Source organism: Microtus oregoni, unplaced genomic scaffold (genome assembly GCF_018167655.1).
Source record: "Microtus oregoni isolate MIOR12 unplaced genomic scaffold, Mior012 000081F_ref0000091, whole genome shotgun sequence".
NCBI classification, from domain to species: domain Eukaryota; kingdom Metazoa; phylum Chordata; class Mammalia; order Rodentia; family Cricetidae; genus Microtus; species Microtus oregoni.
The window spans coordinates 3,907,413-3,921,066 of NW_024544541.1; the positions used below are offsets into that span (position 1 = coordinate 3,907,413).

Below are 13,654 nucleotides of genomic sequence, written 5' to 3' on the forward strand. Positions count from 1 at the left end.
CTGCCAGAGAGGTGAATAGAGGAGGGAGGAAGGGATGGTGCCAGGAGCCTGGGCTTGGCAGCCACCTCCGGGGTGAACCCGGGATGCCCTCGAGTGTCCAGCGGGTTGGTGAGATGCCAAAGATGGGCAGATGTCGCTGAGAGCCGCCAGCAGGAGCGCACGCCTGGGAGAGACCTGGGCACCCGGAAACCTCGGGGGCCGGTAGGGGGCATGGCCAGGACCGTTTGCAGAGTCTGGGATTGACCCCCAGGGGTCGCTGCGCTATGCGTAGCCTCTGCTCGCCAGCACGGGGAGCCTGGCTGTACCACCGCGCGATTCCCGCAGGGGGAGCGACAGCCAGGGCGGCGCCTGGCGGCGGGATCGGGGGACAGCAGCGCACGGCGGAGCGCAAGCCCTCGCCAGGACGGTGACGCAGAGTCCGCAGGCGCTGAGGCTGGAGGCGCCAGTGGCCGTGGCGCGGCGTGACTCCAGAACCTGCTCGGGACACCCCCCCGCACCCCGTGGTAGGAACCGGGACCCAAACAAAGGCGGGCGGCAGATAAAAGGCGGCGAGTGCTCCGGGTGCGCGCTGGGGACGCAGCTGTCACTGACCTGCCCGCGGTCTGCACGCCCGGGAGAGGAGCTGGGGGAACGCGAGGCTCCTGCAGCTCCGAGGACCTTCCTCCCTGAGACTCCCCACAAGGGACAAATCTCGGCGGGGTGGCCGAAGCCCCCAGTTCCCCACCGCACCTGTGTTTCACCCTAGCTCAGCTCGGCCAGCGAGGTGAGTGGGACGGCCGTTGGTCGCCATCGGGGCTGGGGATGCGCTGCTCAGAGGAGGGGAAGGGGATAACGCGCCACACGTGCCCGGGCCTGCGCGGGGGGTTGGAGGGGATGGGAGAGGAGTGCGGAAAGTTCTCCCGCTCTCGGGCCACCCTGGGTGAGGGCCTCGGCGTCCCAGGAAAGCTGGCTGATGAGGACAGAGTTCAGATCTCATAGCTTTTCCCCGCACTTCCGAGGTCGGATCCCAGCCTCACATCAAGGCGCTAGGGAGCCGCTGCAGCTTCGGTCTGCCGGAACGAGTTTAACGTCCAGAGTCAGCCTGGATTCCGACCCCCCTATCCCTGCTTGTCCCAGTGGGTGTCTTTCTGGGTCCATAAAAGTTGAGCGTCAGCTACCCCCATCCTCTGTTCGCCGGGCTTCAGGGGAGGGAGGGGACAGGAAAAGGTGAATGATGGCCTCAACAGCTGCCCCCTACTTGAGAGCACTCACGCGCTCAGCGGGACGTTCTTCGAGTCCTGGGGCGCGGTTAACCCGCTGCAGGTGCCGCTGCGTGAAGGAACCTTTGAGGCTCCGGCAGGCAGTAGAAGCCTAGCTCTAGAGGGTCCCTGGCTCGGCTCAGAACGTCTGTGAGGGCTATGATGGGGTGGGTATCTGAGCAGCCATGGAGCCCAGAGTCAGGGGAAGATTCCCAGCCTAAGTGACGGAGAGTCCCGAGAGCCAATCCTGCCGCTGGGAGAACTTTTCCCAACTCCCGGGGGAGATGTCTCCTTGGAGGTTTCCTCTGCAGGACCTCTGTCTGCTCCATGGAGGATGCCAGCTAACAGCGGTGCTTCCTGAATCTGAGTGAGGGTCCTGGCCTGTCCACACCCTCAGTCAGTACCGCGGACAGCGCACCGGAGTCTACAGCCCCATGCTTCCCATGCACGCATTAAGCACGCGCACATGCACACATACACTATCCATAGATCATTCGCCAACACTCTATGCACAAATTCACACTCCATCCTGGTAAACATACTCCCTTCGTGGCTCATAGGCACACGCAACGCAATACAGACCTAGGATTCACACCCACGTGGACAAGCCTAATCTTTCCACAAGCCCCAGTTTGTGGACCAGCGTGCATCCCACCCCACGCTCTCTCTGGAGGATGCTTTAAAACCCCAGACTCCGGAGACCACTGCATAGGACTCCTGCTGACACCTAAGGACACACAGGGTCTCAGGCTGTGGGGCACAGAGACTGGCGTGTGTACACACAAACACACAGGCTCAAACATTCCCTTTTTCCTTCTACTGCAGACCTCCCCGGAATCAGAGTGTCTGCCAGAAGGAGCGAAGCAGCTGTTAGGCTCAAAGGAAGCTCCGGGCAGCAGCCCAGCCAGGCAGGCAGGCGCCTCACTGTCTTGGTTTGAAGCTCAGTGTCCATTTCGTACTCTCCACCCCCATGCCTACTCAAGCCTCTTCCTGGCATATCTTCTCCCTCCAGGGTCTGCAGTCCTTGCTTGTGCTGTCTTTGTTCACTGCTCTGCTCCTTCCCAGGGTTATCTTTCAAATGCACACCCTTTGGTCTTTCCTGTCCATCATCCCTCCAGGCTGGCTCCATTCCTTTTCTGAGTTTCCTTTGCTTGCGTCTGACCCAGTCTGCACTCTGATACCCGTGCTGGCAGTGCTGGCCTTTGGGGCACTGACTTTGGATGGCTTCCTCAGCTACAGTTTCCATTCACCCCTTCCTGCCTCTTCGGATATATATATATATATATATATATATATATATATATATATCCTCTCTGTCCAATAGCCTTAGCAGTGCTTACTGCCAATCTTTGAAATTTTTCCAGGGCCAGAAGCCTCAAAAAGTGTCTTGAGGGGGCACCAGAACCTGGAGAGTGAGTTAGTTCTGGGGCCACAGAAAGCCTTAGTCCTCCTGGAGAATTGGCATTTTGAAGGATCTGTACCCATGCCCCGGCTTGTCCTTTGACAGTCTCGTTCTCTTGTCCTTAAAATTCAGAAAAAGCTTGAGAAAATCCTGGTATAGAGGGAGAAATGAGCCAGAAATGGAGATACCTAGATCTTGGTCTCAACCTGTCACAGGTACCCAGAGCTCCCTGGACAGACTCCCACCCTAGTCTCAGCTCCAGCATTTCTGTTATAAAAGGGCACCACTGCCCACGGGATCCCTTTTTGGACTTGATTATGAAGAACACCGACTCTCTCGTGAGTGGCTGGACTTGGGATTGAAAATCATGGTTGCAGCTCCCAGAGGTTACAGTGCCTCGCAACTTCCTCAGAAATCCTCACTACTGCCCCAGCTACCCTGCAAGGGATGCCCAGTTGGTGAGGACCAGAGATGCCAAGCAATTTTCTTAGGGTCTCACTGATTGGGTCTAGTCACCATGGAGGCAGGCACTGATATGGCTGTCCACTGTGTCAAGCCATGAAGGTTCAAGCCCTTTTTTATGGTAAGAAAGACTTCCCTGACTACCTACCACACCTGGCAATTCAAAGGCAGATGGGGCGGCTGGGTTGAAGATCCTTGTCCCCAGACACACGGCCTCACAGAAGGGACTGGCCAAGGTACCTCACCTGTCAGTGTTATCTCAAGTGTCAGCCTCAAGTCTCTAGGACTCAACCAAGCAGCCTGCTCGTGGGCAGTCAGATCTGTGCAGGGAGGAATGGCAGGCCTCAGCACTGTTTGGCTAAGCAGTTTCTCAAAACCTCTTGATTTGGGGGCTGCACAGTATGGTGCCAAGGGACAGGGTGGGCTCCCTAAGGGAATCACCAATCTACCATTGTTTTTAAATACAAGCACCCCAAAATGATGGCCATGGTGATGTTGTGGAGTTTAATTGGAAGCTTGGTGATTAGTTCTCCAGCCCCCTTTTCCCCTCTTTGGAATTATTTCCTCATCTGTACACCTCTGTGTTCCTTTTCCTGAATGCTCAGGTGTGGGCAGTGAGAGTCACTGTCCCTTGTCCTAGCCAAGGGAGGGGGCCTGTCATTTGAAACCCTCTCTGTCCCTGCCCACCCTCCTCCCACTGGAGCCTGTTTCTGCCCAGGGAGTGGGAGAGCCTTCAAAGTCTGTCAAAACGCCCTACAAAGCTGGATTCCAAAGCACCAATATCCCGGGGAAAATAAATAAAGAGAGCAGTGTCAGCCCGAAATAGAAACACGCACCCAGTCACAAATATGCATGTTTTCCATGAGCCGCATTTCACGGGCAGACCGTGCAGCACGCGTTCCAGCTGCTCAACAAAGGCCAGAGGCAGGGATGTTGCAGGGACCAGTCCAGGGAAGCCAGCAGAACCAGAGAGCTTGCTCCTCACATTAGGAGACCACAGGACCACCTTCTTGAGCTGCCCTGGCTGGAAATTGCCAGAGATGAATGGCAGTTAGTGTGTTCCTGTGGGTTAGTCACCAGCTCTTCGGGAAGGGCCGTGTGAAGCTGATGGCCTCGGGTCCCCTGCTTACAGTGAGAGGCTGGCAATGATAGTATCTCCAATGACAGTTGCCAGTAGTTGGATGCCCGCTGTGCGCCAGACACTAAATACACTGCACAGGCAATCGTCTGTAAGCTTCGAGATCTTCTCGTGGCATGGGGGCTGTTACTCTCAAGGAATTCATGGGAAAACAGTGCTCCAGGAAATAAAGAGACTAGTCTGAGCCCACACAGTCCGAAGAGTCCAAGTTGAGACAGAATTTTTGTTAGCTTGTTTAGTTTTTCATGACAGGGTTTCCTCTGTGTATCTCTGGCTGTCCTGGAACTCACTCTGCAGACCAGGCTGACCTCGAACTCACAAAGTTCCTCCTGTCCCTGTCTCCCGAGTGCTGGGATTAAAGGTGCGCACCATCACATGAGGCAGGACCGAGTTTTGATTTGAATGAAACAAAAGGCTCCATTTTGCCCAGGATTCTGCATTGTTGTGGTTATTTCTTTCTTGCCTATTTAATATGTTTTGTCAAGAAAATCACTTATGGATAGCATAGTAGTGCATGCCATAATCCCGGTGTCAGGGAGACTAGGAAATTCAAGGCTAGTCTGGAGGATGTAATGAGACTCTGTCTCAAAAACCAAATAAACCAAAAAAAAAAAAAAAAACAGACCTACCTATGTGATTGTTTTCAAAGAATGTCAATTTCTCTTCCTGAGGGATTCAGTTAGCTTTGTCGCAAACACGTCTCCGAATGGCCTGAGCCGGTACCCTGGGCTGGGTACCCAGGACTTCTGAGCCATGATGGGACTGAGGTTGGGTCCGAATGTCTCAGTTCTGTATCTTAGACTGTCCACCTTGGAAGCCCAGGCAGCTTCCTGAGAGGTGGCGCCCCACTGAAAGACAACTGAACTCAGAGGAGACCAGTGCCCAAGAGGCTGTAGATGGGGAGGTGACACCAGAGAAGGCAAGTGAGTCTCCCAGCATCACCCAGCATTCTGGTGCCAGAACCCGAGTCTCCTCAGCTTGCAGAGGCTTCTGGAGCTGTCCAGCTGGTCCGGGGGGATTGAGCCCATGCGGCTGTGAGCCAAACAGTGCCCCTTTGAGGGCAGAGACGAAATTCCTGCTGTTACTGCTCACGCCATCTCCGCATCACAACCAGTAACTGTCACACAGCATGTCGGGCATGGTGCTAGATGTCCTTTATGTTCTAACCCTCACAACCACCCCAAAGGCAGGCAATCTTGTTCTAGGAAACCAGTGAGACCAGAGAGGTTGAGTTGCTTGCCCAAGGTCACACAGTTAGGGAGCAGCTGGAATCCAGCAGAGCTCTTGAGAGCAGGCTCACTGTGAGAGTGAAGAAAGGAAAGATGTGGGACCAGATCCAGGGGGGAGGCGGAGCCACTGGGTAGCCCCAGCCTATTTATACGACACCTCTCCAGCCTCGTCACGATTGCTGGCAGCAGCAGCTACTGTGTCCTTGCCAATTCCTGGAAGGAAGGAGCCCAAAGCAGCATCTGGGACCAGATGTCACTAGAGCGTAGGGTTGGGAGCATTTCACCTTAAATTCCAGGTAGAGTCGCCACTAGAGGGGGAGCCACGGCATGTAGGCCCCATGTGCCCTGGAGTCTAGCATCCCACTTCCTCTTTCTAATAAGGGAAAGAGCCTGGAAACCTGGGAAGTTTGGAGCTGCATTTGTGACAGGCCCAGGTCTCAATGTATTGGGAACTGGGAGGTAGGGACAATGGAAAGGTTTGTATAGGCTTTGATGCCAGCCTATGCCATCTGGGTCCCTACAGAGAGGGGTGTCCTGAGAGACAGTATCAGAGCCTTAAGCCTCCTAGAAAAGGCCTTTTTAATTCCCTGCACTGCTAAGCATCTGCCTGCACAGCCCCATGGTGTCAGGCACTGGGCATTCAGAAACAGAAGGATCTGTCTTTATCCTTGTAGAGTTCCATGGAGTCCCCTACACCATGCCTGACTCCTGCTGCCTTGAGAGCAAAGGTGACAGGTGATGGTTTTCTTGTGTCCCCACCAGAAACAGAAAAGGGCCAGGTATTTTCTGGGACTATGGACCTGATCCAAGCAAGCGGTCTTTTCCAGGTCAGGGAGAAAGTTTCTGTGGATGCTATAATAACCAGGCATGTTTTCTGTCTTCGTGGCTGTGATGGGCGGGACTATGGGGCTGGGTCTTCCCAGGTGAAATCTGGTCCTGATCTCCAGCACAAGAATGCCACCTGGTCAGCAAAAGAGGAGACATGACTGGTGATGGGACCCGTCCTGTCCCGAAGGAGAGGGGGATTTGCCTGACTTGGGAAGGCGGCTTACATGGAGTTCAAGGACAGAAAGATGTTCCTAAATTGGGATGCTGGGGTACTGGGAAGTAATATTTCCATTGCTTTCCAAGTCCTGACCTTGGTACTATCGTGGGGGATTTCTTACGAGCTTTGCTGGGGTTGAGGTGCTGAGTGGTCACTCCAGTGGTAAGAATGACTCCAAAAATAGGCAGCATACTTTGAGATTTTAAATTTTTATTTATGTGTATGATAGTGGTCTTTTGTTTTGTTTTGTTTTGTTTTTTAAAGACAAGGTTTCTCTGTGTAGTCTTGGCATTCCTGGAACTCACTCTGTACAGTTCCAGGCTGGCCTCGAACTCACAGAGATCCTCCTGCCTCTGCCTCCTAAGTGCTGGGATTAAAGACATGTGCCACCACCGCCCAGCTTTGTATGAGTGTTTTGTTTGCATATGTGAACCACATGTGTGCCTGGTGCCCAGAGAGGTCAGAAGAGGTCATTGGATACCCTGGAACTGAAGTTACGGACAGTTGTTAGCCACCATGTGGGTGCTGGTTCTCTGCAAGAACAACTCCTAACTGCTGAGCCGTCTCTCCAGTCCCACACAGCACACTTTGAATGTTTGCTACTCGGGCAACATTCTGTGGAGTTTGTCCTCATGCTCACCTGGCAACAGGTGGCACTTGCTATGTCCATCATAAGGGTTGGAACTGGGAAGCACAGAGAGGTGAAGTGGGAAACAAACGAGGCAGGATTTGAACCAGACAAGCTGATGGCAGACCACTATGTGAGAATGGAGCCCACGGCTTGGCCTTTGCTAACACCATGGGCAGAAGTACCTTTTGGATCCTCAGCGATCCGGGTAGCTTTTATGTCTGACTCCGGATGGGAATTGGTCATTTGCAGTCCTGATTGCCAAGCAGCCGAACAGATCACTTTCCAGATGTTCAGATGTGACCAGCTGACAGGACATTCTCTGGCTTTCATCCAGATTGTTCTCCCTTCCCATCCCTCATCGACACAGTTGGGTCCCAGGTCCCTCTATAATATAGATTATTATAAGATATAATAACATCTGATAATTCCTGGTTGCAAGCCTTTCCTGATTTGAAAACTTCGTTGTGTGGTTTCACAAAAATAGGATACTGGTTTTGGTTCTAGTCTGCAATCCAGACCGGAGAAAAATTAAGCCAGAAAGAAATCAGGCCTTGGAAAAGCATCAGCCGCCAGATGCAACCTTTCTGGTCCGGCTGGGGGCAAGTACTGAAGTAGCAACTGCTGCATGCTACCTGCAAGGAAACCTGATTGCCCTAGAAGGTGCGACAGGATTGGGGCAGACCATCTGAAGCAACAGAGTTGGAATCTGTGATAAGTGGGGGCATGTCCGAGTTGAGGGATGTCCTTGGGCATCACTGACCTTGAGAATGGATCCAGGGTGAGAAGGTTCATGAATCTTTGGTGGAAGAAGAATTTCAGGCACCACAAAGTCAAGACTAGGACGATTTAACAAAATAACAGTCCTTTTATATAGAAAGTACCAATAAGGTGGGGTGGATGCATGGATGGATGGGTACGTAGATGGTTTCATGCCTGTATGGATGCGTAGGTGGGTGGGTTGATGCATGGATAGATGAATGAATGCATGGGTAGAATGCATAATGGGTGGATAGATGATAGATAGATAGATAGATAGATAGATAGATAGATAGATGAAAAAGCGAATAGGCTTATGCATGCATGGATGGGTGAATGTGTGGAGAGTAGGATGGATGGATGGATGGATGGATGGATGGATGGATGGATGGATAGATGGATGGATGACTGTCTGGTTGCATGGATGCATGGATGAATGAGTAGGTAGATGCATGCATGGGTGATGATGGATGATGCATGGCTGTGTGTATATATGTATGTATATATGGGTATGTAGTGATAGGAGCAGCGGGCTGCGTCCCCGGCACCAGGCCGCCCCCACGGCTAGCTTTACCCGAAATAATTACACAGACACTGTATTCTTTTAAACACTGCTTGGCCCTTTAGCTCTAGCCCTTACAGGCTAATTCTCATATCCCGATCAACCCATCTCTAATAATCTGTGAGCACCGGTCTTACCGGGAAGATTCTAGCCTACGTCCATCCTGGGTCGGAGCTTCATCGCGTGTGTCTGCCTGGGAGTGGGGCATGGCGTCTCTTCTGAGGCGTCTGCTCCCGAGAGGAGAGCTGTCCAGTCTGAGCTCACTTCCTCTTCCTCCCAGCATTCTGTTCTGTTTACTCCTCCCACCTATGTTTTAACCTATGAGGGCCAGCCAAGCAGTTTCTTTATTCTTTTAACCAATGACCTTCCTCCATCATGGGTAGGTGCACGTATGGCTGGGTAGATAGATAATGGATGAATGCACACATTCGTGTACTCTGGATAAGTGGTTGCATGGATAGATTGGTGGACAGACATGGATGGATGGATGGATGGATGAATGGATGGATAAATGGATGGATAAATGGATGGATAAATGGATGGATAAATGGATGGATCGATCTGATGAACTTTGGTGATCAAGGCTTTGATTTGGCAGGGCCAGGCTCCAGGTACTGATGAATGGAAGGGCCTATGTCCCTCTCCTCATCTTGAAAGAACTTCCCTTACTCCAGAAAGAGTTTCCCTGTCACTAGAGAAGGTCCCTGAGTCTGAGAAGCCTGTGGAGGGGTCTTTCGCTCTGGATTAGAGACCCTAACACATTCCTCTCCTGGAAGGATATACAGTAGATGAAGCCATGCCCAAGTCTAGGATCATGGCAGGGCCTGCCACTCTGCGGTGGGGAGCAGCTGCTTTCCCATGGCTGCCAGTTTAGCCAGGGACAGCATTTGAATAAGAACCAGTTCAGTTTGCTTGCCGCCCTCACCTGCCCAGAAGACTAAGTGGGTTGCTTCTCCCTCTGCTGTCCTCCATTAAACATGCTTAGACTCCTGCCTTACATAGCTCTCCTTGCCCTGTGGTGATGCAGGGCCCACAATACCACTGGCTCAGGATAAGGAGAGATGATCTGATCCTGCGAGCCTCATTCTCCCACTACATCTCCTGCCCCCGCCTCATCCTGAAGGACCCTCAGTTGTGGGATTCCCCTGGCACCTATGAATCTATCTAGGAGGGCACAATGCTGACAGATGCCATAACCCCAAGATCTCAGGGAATCAGAAGCCCCCTCCCCAGCTAGCTCCATCTTTTCTGTTACCTCCTGCATTCTGGACTTTTGGAGACTCTGCAAGACAGAACTGGGTTGTTTTAGAAGCTCATTGGAATCAGCCTTCCCATTTGACAGAAGCGCCAATAGGAGACAGGGATGAGACTTGGTGATATCTCTGTGTGAACAGGTGGGATGAGCGCTGGAGCTGGGACCCGGTGGCCTTAGTGAGTCCCTCCATATTTGAACCGTGGGGCCCTGAATCTCCCCATTATTTTTATGGTAAAAAATTGCGGAGTTGAAGGTGGGCTCTTGAGGTCCCACTCTCCACCCAGAGCCCTCGGCCCTAGCTGCTCAGCTCTGACCCACTCCTGCCTGTCTCAGTAGCCAGTGGAGTCATCATGGGGTGGACCAGAGCTATGCTATGGGCTCTGAGCCAATATCAAGTAAGGAGGGATACTCTCCTCCAGCATTGACCACACTTCCTCCATGGATGCCGGAACTGTCAATCAGCAGTCACTGGGGAAAGCCACTGACTTGGGCACAGAAAGAATTCAACTGGACTCCCTCAATGCAAAGCAGGATGTCCATCTCCAAGACTGGCGTTTTTATTCTCCTCTCGCCTGGGGCCCTGTTGTCCTGCTTTCCCATCTGGGGCCCGACTCAGACTGTCGCTAGAATGACTCGGGTAGATGCTGAGTGTGCACGCCAGCCAGGGCTCAGTGTATACACGGGGATGCGCACACTAGCCAAGGCGCAGCGTATGTGTGTGAATGCGCGCACCAGCCAGGGTGCAGCGTATACACGGGAATGTGTGCACCAGCCAGGGCACAGCGTATACGTGGGAATGCGCACACCAGCCAGGGTGCAGCATATACACGGAAATGCGCACACCAGCCAGGGTGCAGCGTATACGTGGGAACGCACGCACCAGCCAGGGCGCAGCTTTTAAATGTGAATGTGCGCACCAGCCAGGGCACAGTGTATGGGTGGGAATGCGCACACCAGCCAGGGTGCAGCGTATACGTGGGAATGCACACACCAGCCGGGGTGCAGCATATACATGGGAATGCGCACACCAGCCGGGGTGCAGCATATACATGGGAATGCGCACACCAGCCAGGGTGCAGCATATACACGGGAATGCGCACACCAGCCAGGGTGCAGTGTATGCGTGGGGATGCGTGTACACCAGTGAGGGTCGGGAGGGCTGATTTTAGAGCCCAGCATTTTCAAATGTGTCAAACTCAAGTAAAACCTAACAGTGAGAAGTTCAGGCTGAAATGAGCCCCGGTAGACCTTTAAAAGATGCTGTTTTCTGCTTTGCAAATTGGAAATCATTCCTCGGGGTAGAAAACACGATAGCAAACGGTCTGCGATCTGGAAGCTGCCGTAGAGCCACAGTGTCCAAGTCCCCTAGGTTGAGAAGATCAAAGTTGTGCAGGAAATGGCTCTGTCTTGGGTACGTGGAGCCTGGGTGGCCTCTACCATTCTCCCGCCTCTCATCAGGTGCTGATGTTTTATAAGCCTGGGAGTCAGGAGCCCCAAGTTCTCAAGGGCAGGGGCTCTGCTCCAGAGATCTCATTTCCTTCTCACCCAGAACCAGTCACAGTACTCCCCAAGGCTGGAGCACCTTGCTTTAGGTTCCTGTTTCTCTTACAGCTTCTCTGTCCCCTCCAGCTTCTCTCTGAGAGGTCTTTGACCCTGAAGAGTATTGCCACATGCTTGGGCCCATGGGTGGGGTCTGGGTATATCTGAGGCCTTCCCCAGAACTGGGCACAGTAAGATGGCCACCTGCTGTGTTGTGTCTCAGGGAAGCCAAAGGCACCCAGCACACAGCTACTGGCTATTCAGCTATCTCTGCCACACAGTGCGATGGCATTACATTGTCCTTGAGTGCCAACTCCCGCTACCCCATTACACAGTAGCTTGTGATCAGGGTAAGGGGCAGACTTCCCCCCAGCACACCACTGTTTCCCCCACTGAGATTAAGGCGACTTTCCCCCCTCACTGTCTGGGGAACTGCTGACCAGAGACTGTCGATGACCGGCTCTAGGTCACACAGCAGGTCTGTGGCAGGCCGGTACCAATCCTGCTTCTGCGGGTGCCCATCACTGCTTCCTTCACCGCCCTGCCCCTGAGTAAGCTCCAGCAAGAGCTGCCTGGAACCAGGGAAGCAAGAGTGGTTTTACATATTTGCTAATCGGGTCTTAGAGAGAGAGAGAGGAGCCCTGAGCTCATCAGCCAGGAAGGAATCCAATTTGGCTTTTATAGCCCTGGTTATTCACCCTCCATTGTGGGCTCTTTCTCTTTTTTTATTAATGCAATCTTCTTGGGGCTGGGGCACTGCAGAGACTGCTGAGCCTCAGGGGTTCCGGTCTCCAGAGCCCCACATGGCATTTCAGGCGGTGGCCAGGATGTGATGGGAAGGGGTGACAGGGTGGGTGGGCTTTCTGGAGCCTTCTGACCCTCCCACCAGGAATACCTGGGAGCATGTTCTAATTTCCACCTTCTGTCCGTGCTGCTGGGCACATTACGCTTTCATTGTCTTATTCTCTGTGACGCTGAGACTGCTTTAAGGGCTCCAGAGTCTGGGCTGATTGATGGGGCTGGGAAGAGGCTGGGAAGAGCTGCACAGGTAGGAGAGGAGAGGAGGAAAGGGGGAGAGGAGGAGCAACCAGTGTGTGCCGTCCCTGTCCCTTCGGCAGCCAAACAGGGTGGCTAAAAGGATGGCCTCTGCTCCAGCCTGCAGGAGCTCAATCCAGCCCCACCCCGCAGGCAGCCAGCTGCCTTGTGAGCTGAGGGCAGAGGAGAAATGGTATAGATGAGAGGAGAGGGCCAGTGAGACGGCTCAGCAACTGAAGGCGCTTGCCTCCAAGCCCGACGACCTGAGTTCAAACCCTAGGACTCACACGATGAAAAAGGCACTGACTCCAACGAGGTGTGCCCTGACCTCCTCGACACACCTATGTATGCACACACACAGTAAACAAATAAATGTAATATTTTAAAAGCACATAGTGTGTGCTGGCCACACAGTAAGGCCAGCTGAAGGCAAGTCTCCCGCTATTTTTTTTTTTGAGGGAGAAACATTCCTGCTCCAAACACCCAGCTAGTGGCAGTGCCGGGATTTGAACCCAGGTCTACTAACTACACAGTCTGTGCTGCTCAGCTTACCTTTCGCTCCTGAAATCAAGCCATGGTTCTTTCGAGTCTCTGATAACCTCTTGTTGTCAGGGGACCAGTCCTGTCCCACTGAGCCCACCAGAGGGAATCCACAGAACGTCAGGAAGGAAGCAGCTTCCGGGCCATGATTGTGAGGTTTCTCTAGGGATTCTGGGACAGTGCCCTGGCTGATATACCGCCCAGGGCAAAGCTTGTTTGCTCAGTATATATTGAGCTGTTGCGTTTACGAGTCGGTGCCCCGTTTCGTCAGCAGCTGTCAGCCTGGGAGGACAGCCATCCTTCACCTACTCCATCTCAGCAGCCTGTCCTTCTCTGAGAAATGGGGGGCTCGGGCAGGCTTACCACAGCCCCACCCTCTTCCTCTTCCACCCCACCTAGACTTCTAATCAACAAGCCGAGGCCCCTCTGAGCCAGCAGGATGGAGCCTCCTGGGAGCACTTCTGATGGAGGAGGTCTAGGCATCTGCCTCAGCTGGGCACAGCCAGCCTGCCCCAGGGATGAGCAGAGGTCTGAGTGGGTCTTGTGGGAGGAAGAATGAAGGGCTCGGGGAAGTACCATCTGCCTTCGTCTAGAGGTCTGGGGGGCATTCCCCAGTGAGGGTCTGGAATTTCCTTTTCTCTGCTACTGGGGTTTGACCCAGGGCCTTACACTGGCTAGGCAAGCATTCTCTACTGGTCTATATATCCAGACTAGGGCCTGGGTTTTTTGGGAGAAAATTCTGGAACTGCCCTAGTGCCTAGTTGCTACAGGAGGGTTTTCTGTGTCAATCCCACTTTCTCTCCGCTCCTTACTCCTTTGTAT

At 53.2% G+C, this 13,654-nt stretch overlaps 1 protein-coding gene across 1 annotated transcript in view; it reads left to right on the forward strand.

Moving 5' to 3' along the window:
* The first annotated feature begins 266 nt into the window (after positions 1-266).
* Positions 267-13,654, forward strand: part of Disp3 (dispatched RND transporter family member 3) — a 45,957-nt gene continuing 32,569 nt past the window's right edge. The window contains exon 1 of the mRNA XM_041643124.1: positions 267-763. The gene's annotated coding sequence lies outside the window, so the exon portion shown is untranslated. The remainder of the gene's footprint in view (positions 764-13,654) is intronic.